Consider the following 11,416-nt stretch of genomic DNA (forward strand, 5'->3'; position numbering starts at 1 on the left):
TCTGCACAGACAGTGGGTGCAAGTGGGGCCAGCACCATCAGCGCATGAGAGTGATGGTGGCAGGAGTGGAGCTTCCAGCAGACAGGGGACCAGGAGCCATGGCAGGAGGGGCTGGGCAGAGGTGCAGAGGATGGACTGAGACCTGCCCCTGTGCCCACTGCAGCCTCGCAGCCCACAGTTCCTTTCAAGGTTCACAAATTTGTTCACTGGGCCCCTAGTCCAATATAAACTTAGTGTCAGCCATGACAGTTATGTCAAGTACTATGTCAAGACTGAGGTAATGAGGTGTAATGGATATGCAAAACCACTTTTAGGAGGTGCCTGGATATGCAAAACCACAAGTCTGGACACTTAAATAAGGACTCCATCTAGACACCCATATGAGTGGGACCACCACCCTGTGTAGGCTTTAAGAATTCAGACTGTCCAGCCCTGGCCAGTTAGCTCAGTTGGTTAGCATGCCATCCTGATATGTCAAGGTTGTGGGTTTGATCTCTGGTCAGGCCACATACAAGAATTTACCAATGAATGCATAAATAAGTAGAATAACAACTCTCTCTCTCTCTCTCTCTCTCTCTCTCTCTCTCTCTCTCTCTCTCTCTGTCTCTCTGTGTGTGTGTGTGTCTCCCCCTCCCTCTCATATATATATATATATATATATATATATATATATATATCCTATCTAATAAAGAGGGAATATGCTAATTGACCCTCATGCCATCACAATGATGGCGGTGCCCACAGCCAATAAAGAGGAAATATGATAATTGACTGCCCCACCCTCAAAGATGGTTGTGCCCACAGCCAATAAGGAGGGAATATGCTAATTGACTGCCACAGGGTGGGCCCAGGCAGGCCCAGCCGCTCCACGCACCTGCCTCTGGAGTCCGCCAGTCCCCTTGGCCCCCCAGCCACCTAGGGCCGGCCCGAGGCACAGGCAAGCCTTGGATGGAGGCTGCCCAACCACTCAGGGCTTCCCAAGGCTCAGGTAACCAGGGCTGGCCGAGGCTTGTGCTGCCAGCAGTAGCAGCAGCAGAGGTGTGATGCTGATCACCTCTTCCCCTGATCACCAGGTCACCTTCCACCCTGAGGGCGCCCAGACTGTGAGAGGGGGCAGGCCAGGCTGAGGGACCCCCCCACTTCAGTGCATGAATTTTCATGGAACTGGGCCTCTATGTATGTATACTAGAGGCCCAGTGCATTTGCTTAATCCCTTAAACTTTTTCACTCAGAGCTCTGACCATCCAATGTGCTTGAGGCTTGAGCTTGCCTGTATCTGTCAGATTCAGAGCCCTACCAGATTTCCACCCCACAGGAGGCATGCCACCACTGGAGCTGCCTGGCTTGACACCTACACTTCACTCAGGCTACAGATGGCCTCCAGTGACCACAACTTTGCACTGGATGCTCTCTCTGCTCACTTCTATCACATAAGTTCCTGTTCTCTGTGTGCAACCTGCATGTCACTCTTGGCTAATTGGGGAGGTCTGCCCTAATAAACCTGGGATTGTGGAAACATACAAATGTGTGAGTGACTCCTTCTGGGTCTGCTCCTTTGCTCATGACAAAAATCACCTACATTATACATGCACATACATGCATATAAACATATTCATATAATAGTTACATGCATGCATGCATACATACATGCACATACATATGTGGGAGTACATGTATTCTATGTATGAAGGACACAGTGTATATGTTCTGTGCATGAAAGACACACTGCAGAGGATAAAGAGCAAAAATATTATAAGCCTTGCTTTTAAGAAGGCAATAATCTATTAAGGGACACATGCAACTAACCTAAAATTACAATAAAATGCCTAATAGAAGACCTGCAAACTAGGTTCAAGGGTAGCACTGAATGATGAAATTTTGTCTAAGGTTAAGGAAACAATCATTAAAAGAAGAGAAATACTTTGGGTAAAATATGAATAAAAGTTTTTAAAACGGGTGTATAGTGGAACACTCGTTTTGTGGGAATAGAGTTCTGTGAATCATTCTGGTAAATCATCATACCTGAGGGGTATCATGGGAACCCTGGTTTTATAGTCACTTGATCAGAAGGGCAGGGAGCAGGGGACCCACATGTGGCTGGCTTCTGGAGGTGGCAGTCTTGTAGGACCATGTCCATCAACTTAGGAATTCTAGCACCATTTCAAGTGGTTAGGATCAGAATTGAATTGTGTCTCAGCACAATAGCTGATATCTTATAGTTGACAGTACTATGCTGTGAAGATATGAGAATAAATCTGACTGAGGTAATGGGTTAACCCATTCACCAGGAAGCTGCACATCAATGTTTCTCTCTCTCTCTCCCGCTCCCTTCATCTTTCTAAAATCAATTAAAAATCATATTTAAAACAAACAAATTTAACCTATGTTTAACAAAAACACCCTGACAGCCTTGAACAATGATTCCATTGATTCTAATGTGTGTTCCCAAGTAGCAGCATCACCAGCACAGTCCTAGGAGTTATCACTTTGGAAAGTAATAATAGCACAATTACTACATGGAATCAATATTTTCCAGATTAAAACATTTATTAATGTGAACATTAAAAACGGGTCACCATTTAAGTCCTGTCTGGCACTTCTCAGCTGGCCCCTGCGCAGGGTCTCAGTGGCACTGCTGGTGGGTGGGGTCGCCATGCGGGTTCCATCCATCAGCTACGGGTGGCTGTGCATCAGGCAGGGCTGCTCGGCTGTCCTCAAAGGTGTGAGAAAGCAGCACTTGGCCTGTGTGGACACCTCTCTGCGCCTGCGCACACAGTGGCGACTCCCCCAACATGGCATCCTTTCGTTCTCTTAAGAGGCCTGTAAGGTAAGCAGGAGGGAAGGAGGCTTGTCCAAGGTTGCTCAAGGGACCTCGGACCCCAGGCCTTTCTCATCGCTGTGTGCCCAGAGGCCTCGTGGGAGCAGGAGATCAGGTAGCCTGAGCACGTCCCACCTCCGTTCTGTTTGTAAGACCTGCCCTATTTTTTTGTTGTTGCTGTTTGTTTTTTGAATATTTTTATCACAGTAAAATATACACAAGGAAATTTACCATTGTAACTATTTTTGATGCATAATTCAGTGGGGTTGAACTCACAGTGTTGTGTCAACACCATCATCTCCATCACTGCTCCCATCTTCTCCAACTGAAACTCTGTCCCCACTAAACAGCACCCTACCTCCTCCCCCACCCCTGGGACCCTCCATCTTACCTCCGTCTCTATGGCTGACAGCTCCAGAGACCTCATGTGAGCGGGATCACACAGTATTTGTCTTTCTGTGACTGGCTTGTTTCACTGAGCATCATGTCTTCAGGTTGCAGCATGTGTCACAATGTCCTTCCTTTATTTAAAATTGAATTTATTGGGGTGAGATTGGTTAATAAAATTTTAGAGCTTCCAGGTCCACAATTCTATAATACATCATCTGTGTATGTATTGTGTGTTCACTGCCTCCAGTCAGGTCTCCTTCCATCACCATTATCTTTTCTATACCCTCTTCTACCAACACCTTTCCCTGTGGTAATCACCATACTGCTGTCTGTGTCTATGAGGTTTTTTTTCTTAGCATAATCCCTTAACCTTTTTCACCCAGTTCCCAACCCCCTTCTCCTCTGACAGCTGTCAGTCTGTTCTCTGTATCTATGAGCTTGTTTCTATTTTTTTGTTATTTTATTTTTTTTGCATTAGATTCCACATATAAGTGAAATCATAAGGTACTTGTGTTTCTCTAACTGGCTTATTTCACTTCACTGAGCATAATACTCACCAGGTCCATCCATGCTGTTGCAAAGGGTAAGATTTCCTTCATTTCCTTCCTTCTTAAGGCTCAGTAGTATTCCATTGTGTTAATGTGCCACAGCTTTTTTATCCACTCATCTACTGATGGGCATATATCCTTTTGAATCAGTGTTTCAGGTTTCTTCAGGTATATTCTCAGAAGTGGAATTGAAGGGTCATAAGGCGGTTTCATTTTTAATTTTTTGAAGTAACTCCATACTGCTTTCCACAGTGGCTACACCAATCTGCATTCCCACCAACAGTGCACAAGTGTTCCCTTTTCTCCACTTCCCACCAACACTTGTTGATTTATTGATGATAGCCATTCTGACAGGTATAAGGTGATACCTTATTGTAGTTTTAATTTCCATTTCTGTAATGATTAGTGATGTTGAGCATCTTTTTATATGTCTATGGGCCATTTGTATGTCCCTCTTAAAGAAGTATCTACTCACGTACTTTGCTCATTTTTAAATTGGATTGTTTGTTTTGTCAGTTCTTTATAAATTTTGGATATTAACCTCTTATCAGATATATCATTAGCAAACATATTTTCTCATTCAGTGGGTTGTCTTTTCATTTTGTTGATGGTTTTCTTTGCTATGTAAAAAAATTTTTTTTGATGTATTCACATTTGTTTATTATGTTTTGTTGTTTCCTTTGCCTGAAGATATATATCAGAATAAAAAATATTGCTATAAGAAATGTCCAAGATCTTACTACTTAGGTTTTCTTCAAATATTTTTATGGTTTCAAATCTTACATTTAAGTCTTTAATCTATTTTTAGTTTATTCTTTTGTGTGGTGTTAGAAGGTGGTCTAATTTTTTTTTTTTGGCATATATCTGTTGAATTTCCCCATCACTTATTAAATAGACTAGCTTTACTCCATTGTATGTGCTTGTGTCCTTTGTCAAATATTAACCAAAAAGCATGGGTTTATTTTAGGGCTCTTTATTCTGTTCCATTGATCTATATGTCTATTTTTATGCCAGTACCAGGCTGTTTTGATTATTATGGCCTGTAGTTAATTTGATATCAGGTAGTGTGATTCCTCCAACTATTTTTTTTCCCAGATTGCTGTGGCTATTCAGGGTGTTTTGTGGTTCCATATAAATTTTTGGAATATTTGTTATAGTTCTGTGAAGTATGCCATTGGAATCTTGATAGGAATTGCATTGAGACTGTAGATTCCTTTAGGTAGGATGAACATTTTAATGATATTAATTTTCTATCCATGAACACTATATGTGCATCAGCTTATTTGTATCTTCATCACTTTATTTATTCAGTGTCTTATAATTTTCTGAGTACGGGTCTTTTGAGTCCTGGCTTACAGTTATTCCTAGGTGCTTTGCTTTATTTTTATAGGAGACATGCTGTCTCTCTTCTTTTTTTAAAATCCTCACTTGAGGATATGCTTTTGTTCATTTGAGAGAGGGGAGAAAGAGAGAGAGTATGCGCCTTGACCAGAAATTGATCCTGTGACCATTTGGCATACAGGATGATGCTCCAGTCAATTGAGCCTCACAGTCAGGGCCTTAGGTGTTTTGTTTTGTTTTGTTTTTTTTGTTTTGTTTTGTTTTTGATGCAATTTTAACTGGGATTGCCCTCTTAGTTTCCCTTTCTGATAGTTTATTATTGGTGTATAGAAATGCAACTGCTTTCTCAATATTTACCTTGCATCCTACTACTTTACTGAATTCATTTATCAATTCTAATAGTTATTTTTGTGTGTGTGTGTGTGTGTGTTGTGTGTGTGTGTGTGTGTGTGGAATCTTTAGGGTTCTTTATATACAGTATAATGTCATCTGCAAATAATGAGTTTTTCTTCCTTCTTCCTGATGTGTTTGTTTTTTATTTCTTCTTCTTGCCTGATTGCTGTGGATAGGACTTCCAGTACTTCCAGTACTATGTTGAATAAGAGTGGTGAAAACAGACATCCCTATATTGTTTCTGATCAGAAGAGAAAGGCTTTTAGTTTTTCTGGTTGAGAATGATGTTGGCTGTGGGTTTGTTATATATGGCTTTCGTTATGTTTACGTATATTCACTCCATTCCTACTTTGCTGAGGACTTTTATCATAAATGGGTGCTGGATTTTATCAAATGCTTTTTCTGCATCTGTTGATATGTACAGGTGGTTTTTATCCTTCATTTTGTTTATATAGTGCATAATGTTTATTGATTTGTGGATATTGTACCAATCTTGCATTTCTGAAATAAAGCCCACTTGATGATAGTGTATGGCCTTTCCAATGTATAGCTGGATTCAGTTTGCTAATAATTTTGAGCACTTTAGCATCTATGTTCATCAGAGATATTGGCATGAACTTTTCTTTTCTTTTTTTTTTTTAGTGTCTTTATCTGTTTTGGAATGACAATAATGCTGACCTTACACATGAGTTTGGGAGTCTTCCCTAGTCCTGAATTTTTTGGAATAATTTGAGAAGAGGTATTAGTTTTTTTGAAAGTTTGGTAAAATTCACCTGCAATGCCATCTGGTCCAGCACTTTTGTTTGTTGGGGATTTTTGTAATACTGCTTCGATTTCATGAGTTGTAATAGGTCTGTTCAGATCTTCTTTTTCCTGATTGAGTTTTGAAAGATTGTATATTTCTAGGAATTCATCCATTTTGTTCAGATTGTCCAATGTGTTGGCATATAGTTGCTTATAAGGTTTTCTTACAAACATTGTATTTCTGTCGAGTCAATTGTTATTTCTCCTCTTTGATTTCTAATTTTATTAACAGGGGTCCTCACTTTTTTTTCTTGATGAGTCTGGATAAAAGTTTGTCTATCATGTATTTTTGTTTTTTTTTTTTGTTGTTGTTGCTGTTAATCATCACTGGCGGATATCTTTTTCCATTGAATTTTTTAGAGAGAATGGAAGGGAGGGAGAGAAAGGAGGAGGAAGAGAAGTATATAGAGAGAGATTAATTGATTTCTTCCCTCCTGTGAGAGACACTCTTCAATTGGTTCCCTCCTGCACATGCCCAAGTAGAGCCAGGAATTGAACCTGCAAGTCAAGTACATGCCATTGACCAGGAATGGAACCCATAACCCTTTGGTGTGTGGACATTCTAACCACTGAACAACTCTAGCTTCATTGATCTTTTGTATTATTTTAGACTCTATATTATTTATTTCTGATCTGATCTTCATTATTTCCTTTGTTTTCATTTTGTGGTGTTTGTTTTTCTCTTTTCTAGTTCCTCTAAGTGTAAAGTTAGATTATTTATTTGAGATTTTTCTTGTTTTTGAGGTAGACCTGTAATGTTTTGAAATTTTCTTCTTAGAACTACTTTTGCAGTGTCCAATAGATCTTGGGTTTTTATGCTCCCATTTTCATCTGTTTGAAGTTATCTTTTGATTCTTTTTTTATCTCATTGTTAATCCATTCATCAGTTACATGTTATTTAGTCTCTATTTCTTTGTGTGATTTACATTTTCTTTTTTTCTTCTTTTGTTTTTTATCTTATAAATAATAACTTTTATTATGGAAAATGTATATAACTTAAGATTTACAATTTTAACCACATTTAAGTTTACAATTCAGTTGTATTAAATATATTGATGTTGTGGAACTATCACCACTATCCAACTCCAGAAAGGTTTTCTGTTTGTTTGTTTTGCTTCTCATTGTTTTTCTTTCCTTCTTGGTTGAATTTATTAGGGTGACAGGTTTTAGGTGTATACAATTCTATAATATATCACCTGTATACCAGTTTTTTTCTTCTCATTGATTTCTAGTTTTAAGTCATTGTGGTTATAGAACATTCTTGATATGTTTTCAATCTTCTTAAATTTATCCAGACTTGTTTTGTGTCCTAACATGTGGTCTATCCTAGAAAATATTCCATGTGCATTTGAAAAGAATGTATTTCTTCTGCTTTGCAGTAAAATGCTCTGCAGATACCAATTAAATCTACCTGATCTAATAGGTCATTTAAGATCACTATTTCATTTTAGATTTTCTGTCTGGCATATATATCCATTGATGTCAATGGGGTATTAGGATCTCCTGCTATGGCTGTATTGCTGCCAATCTCTCCCTTTACATCCATCAAAATTTTCTTTATATATTTAAGTGGTCCTATGTTGAGTACATGAATGTTTACAGGGGTTATATCCTCTTGCTGGATTGCTCCCTTTATCGTTATGTAGGGTCCTTCTTTGTCTCTTAAGATAGTCTTTGTTTTAAGTCTGTTTTGTCAAATATAGGTATTGCTACCCCAGCTTTTTCTTTTTTTTTCATTCTCATTTACATGAAATATATTTTTCCTCTCCTTTTCTTTTAGTCTGTATATTCCATTCTGAGGCAGGTCTTGTTTTCCTACCCATTCAGCTACCATGTTTTTTAATTGGAACATTGGAGACATTTAAATTTAAAATGATTATTGATAGGTATGTAGATTTTGCCATTCTATTCTTTTAACTATGTTCCTATTTTTTTCCCCTTCTTCTTGATCCTTTAACAGTTCTTAAAATACTGGTTTGGTGATAATAAGCTTCTTTAGCTTTTGGTTGTCTGGGAAGCTCTTTATTTCTCTGTCAATTTTAAATGATAGCCTTGCTAGTAGAGTAGTCTTTGTTGTAGTTCCTTGCTTTATATCACTTGGAATATTTCATGCAAATCCCTTCTAGCCTGAAATATTTCTGTTGAGATATTAGCTGACAGTCTTAAGGGAGCTCCCTTGTAGGTAACTAAGTACCTTTCTCTTTCTGAGAAAGATTCTCTTTCTGCTTTTAAGGTTTTCTCTTTTTTTTTTTAATATTTGCCATTTTAATTATGATGTGTTTCCTTGTGAGCCTTTTGAGTTCATCTTGTTTGGGACTCTCTGTGCTTCTTGGACTTGTCTTTTTCCTTCACCAGGTTAGGGAAGTTTCTGTCATTATTTATTTTCATAGGTTCTCCATCCCTTGCTCTTTATTTTCTCTTTCCTGTACTTCTTTGATGCAATTCTTGTTCTTAGGATTCATATTGTTCCAAAGATCCCTTAAACAGTCCTCATGTTTATTTTTTTTTCTTTTGATGCTCTGATTATCTTCTGCTCACCTGTCTTCCAAATCACTGATTTGATCTCCTGCTTCATCCAGTTGCCTATTTCTTCTAGTGTATTCTTCATTTCAGACATTATATCCTTTGTTTCTTTTTTAATGGCTTATATGTTCTTTTACATGCTTACCATCTCTTTATTGAAGTTCTCACTGATTTCATCCATTCTTCCCTTAAGTTCCTTTAGAATCCTTATAACCATTTTCTTTTTTAATGCTGTATATGTTGTTGCTTGCCTCTACTTCACTTAGATTTTTGTTTTTAAAGGTGTCTCCTGTACTTTAATGGGGGGCATATTTCCTTGACTACCCATTTGGCTGTCTCTGTGTGTTTGTTTCTATGTATTAGACTATTAGATGCCCAATCTTGTTTGTGTGGCTTTATGTAGTAGGTGTCCTGTGGGACATAATGGCACAGAATTCTTTTTTTCCAGAGCTGAGTGTTACAAGAATCTCCCTTGTGTGTGTTATGTGGGCCGTCCTGTTGTCGTTGAGTCTACATTGCTATTGGTCTCTTCATGGTTGACCTTCAGGCTGGCTGGCTGTGAGGATCAACCCTGACCTCACATTGTATGAGCTGCTGTTCAGGTGCTGACCACGTGGAGCAGAATTTGTCTCATCGTGTTCTGGTGCCTGCTAAGGTTTCTCTTTGGACATGCTGCATATTAAGCTAATTGGATCATGCTCTGATGTAATCTAAAGTTGGCCACTGTGTGTTTGTCCTGGAAGGGACTCTGGTGCTGGCCAATTTCAGATGCTTCCTGTGACTGGCCCTGGACATTCTATTTGGAGCTTCAAAGCAATTCACAGTTTGTGGCTGCCTCTTCTGGGTCAGAGTGAGTTCAGGAAGGTCCAAGCAGTGCCCAAAAGCTGACTTTTACCTGCACTGGGACTTGGGGAAGGTCAACAAAAGTCCCAAGACACCCCTGAGATCTGCCTCTGCCTGCCTCCATCTGCCATGTGCTTGTTAAGCTCAGTCACTGAAAAAGCTCCTGGAGGTATTCAAGTAACATGAGGTGACTTCTCAGTAAGTTCCCAGGTAGAGTGAGTAGTGTTCACCAGATTGATGCAAGTTCAAACTTGTTATCTGTGCTGGGTTTGAGGCCACTCAGCAAATGTTCCATGGTATACCAGGTCTAGCTTTGATCTACTGGGTCCTCACACACCTTTGAGAAGGCTACAAAAGACCCAGAACTGGCTTTCTTTGTAGGAATAGAAGTAAAATGTCAAAACAGGCTACTTCCTAGGATTTAAGATTTCTGGGTTGCTTAAGTCTGAGATCAGCCATGTGAGCCCAAGTGCTTTGCAAAGGGTCTATGGGTTGTCCAAGGCCATGAAGCTGCTTCTTGTGGGTGATTCATGGTCCCCTGGGCTGCAGAGGGGGAGTGAGATGGTGATGGTGTCCTTCAACTCTGTTCCCATCGCTGTGTCACAAAAAGTTTAGCCATCTGGTGTACCTGATCCTCACAGATGTGACCCTCCATTTCCATCCTAAGATAACTGCAGTTCTCTTCATATGTCTGACCAGATGCATGGTCACTGGCAGCCTGTGCAGAACCATCTTGCATTCTTTCTTCAAGGCTGGGTAAGCCAGGCTGGCTGGGGTGCAGGAAAGGGCAGAAAAGGGCCCTTGGGTGGGTTGAAATGCTATTAGAACCATTAAGGCTTAATTTTTTTTTTTTTTGGTGTGTTTGTATGCTCCCACACTACAACTAAACAGACAAATTAATGTTTAGTTCACTCTCAAGGAAGCACAGTTCAGCCTTGCACCAGTGCAACATGCCATCTGAGCAGTGAAGGGGGCAACTAGAGGAAAAAGATAGGACATTCCTCTCCCAGCAGGGTAACACCATCACAGGCATGATTTGGTCTGTAGAGCTGACCACTGCTGGAGCACTTAAGGCTTTTAGGCACAGAGTGAAATGATCTGATTTATATTTTTTAAAGATCACTCTGATTTGCATTTTTATTTTTATTAATTTTTTTTTCATAATTTAAAAGTTTTTTCAATTAGAATTGAGATTTAATATTAGTTTCAAGTGTACAAAATAGTGGTTAGACATTTATATAATACTAGAGGCCCAATGCATGAAACTCATGCAAGAGTAGACCTTCTTTCCCCCAGATGCTGGCACTGGCTTCCCTCTGTCACCCGGGACTCAGGTTTCCCTCCGGCTACTGGCAGGCACCCAGGAACCGGGCTTCCCCTGTAGTTTCATCTTTGCCCAGAAGGTCATCCAGAAGGATGTCCGGTCTAATTAGCATAGTACAGTTTTATTATCATAGATATAAAGTGATCCCCTGATAAGTCTAGCATGGGGTCTCTTTTAAAAGGGTATTAATCCTATTCATGAGGGCTCCACCCTCATAACTTAATCAACCCCAAAAGGCCCCACCTTTTATTTATTTTTAATAAAATTTATTTGGGTGACATCTATATAGATAAAAGCCTAAGCGACAGGCCAACCTGGCTGGTAGCTATGATGCACACTGACCACCAGGGGGCAGATGTTCAACTCAGGAGCTACAGAGGGATAACTTTGCAGAGTACCCTCTAGCACTCTGGGATCCCTTGTGGGATGTTG

General features: G+C 39.7%; 1 long non-coding RNA gene and 1 other non-coding gene across 2 annotated transcripts; both read right to left on the reverse strand.

The window, feature by feature from the left end:
- Window positions 1-2,537: 2,537 nt before the first annotated feature.
- Window positions 2,538-4,208, reverse strand: LOC114227855 (uncharacterized). Its single transcript, XR_008558586.1, has 3 exons — window positions 3,766-4,208; window positions 3,210-3,339; window positions 2,538-2,820 (listed from the first exon to the last, which is right to left on the reverse strand). It is a non-coding gene; the product is annotated as an uncharacterized LOC114227855 (long non-coding RNA).
- A 6,313-nt stretch (window positions 4,209-10,521) lies between these two features.
- Window positions 10,522-10,724, reverse strand: LOC129151962 (small nucleolar RNA SNORA74). The gene has a single exon (XR_008558669.1). It is a non-coding gene; the product is annotated as a small nucleolar RNA SNORA74 (small nucleolar RNA).
- Window positions 10,725-11,416: the final 692 nt, after the last annotated feature.

Source organism: Eptesicus fuscus, chromosome 16, assembly GCF_027574615.1.
Source record: "Eptesicus fuscus isolate TK198812 chromosome 16, DD_ASM_mEF_20220401, whole genome shotgun sequence".
Classification (NCBI taxonomy): Eukaryota; Metazoa; Chordata; class Mammalia; order Chiroptera; family Vespertilionidae; genus Eptesicus; species Eptesicus fuscus.